This window comes from Dysidea avara, chromosome 2 (genome assembly GCF_963678975.1).
Source record: "Dysidea avara chromosome 2, odDysAvar1.4, whole genome shotgun sequence".
NCBI lineage: Eukaryota > Metazoa > Porifera > Demospongiae > Dictyoceratida > Dysideidae > Dysidea > Dysidea avara.
This window is the reverse complement of record NC_089273.1, coordinates 6,570,013-6,570,681: the sequence shown is the minus strand read 5'-3', so window position 1 is coordinate 6,570,681 and position 669 is coordinate 6,570,013.

Sequence of the window (669 nt, the reverse complement as noted above, 5' to 3'; positions counted from 1 at the left end):
GGCATTGTGTGCAGCACTTATTCACCAAGGGCATGGAAAGTAATATTTAAGATTTTAGATTGGGTAGCTAGCTACTGGGCACTAAGCTTGGCTGGTTTGCCCAGTGGGTGACAACTCCAAATGGTAGCTACAATCATAAATCGTACCAATCATAAATCGTACCTAGCTACAATCGTACCTATCCTATAGTCTGGCGTAGCTGACCCGCGCGCGTAGCGCGAGGGTCTGGTGACAGCCGCATTCAGTACCTGCACCAGTCTTACGAAAAATTGGTTCGTCCAATCAGATCGCTTAGTGACCAATTAACAACATTCTATGACGTTATTTCCGATTTGGCCACTGATTATGGCGAGCTTCTTATGTCTTTTCCACAGCCAGCACAACTGTAAGGGTTTGTAGAGGAAATATCAAGTGCAAGTACAGTAGCTGTCGCGCTCTGTTACCCAAAAATTGTCCAAGTGTTTCGCGCGTATTTTCAAATTTAATTGCATTCCTTCTGCACATGTACAGGTACTGAATGCGACTGTCACCAGACCCTCACGCTACGTAGTCTCGCGTGGCCAGACCGCTTTTTTCCGTATATTGGGTGGGGAAAAATGGGTCTGGTGCAACTCCAATAGCTGTTTACTTCTGAGCCGTCCCCACATTCCGGGGACGCTAATTGAATAA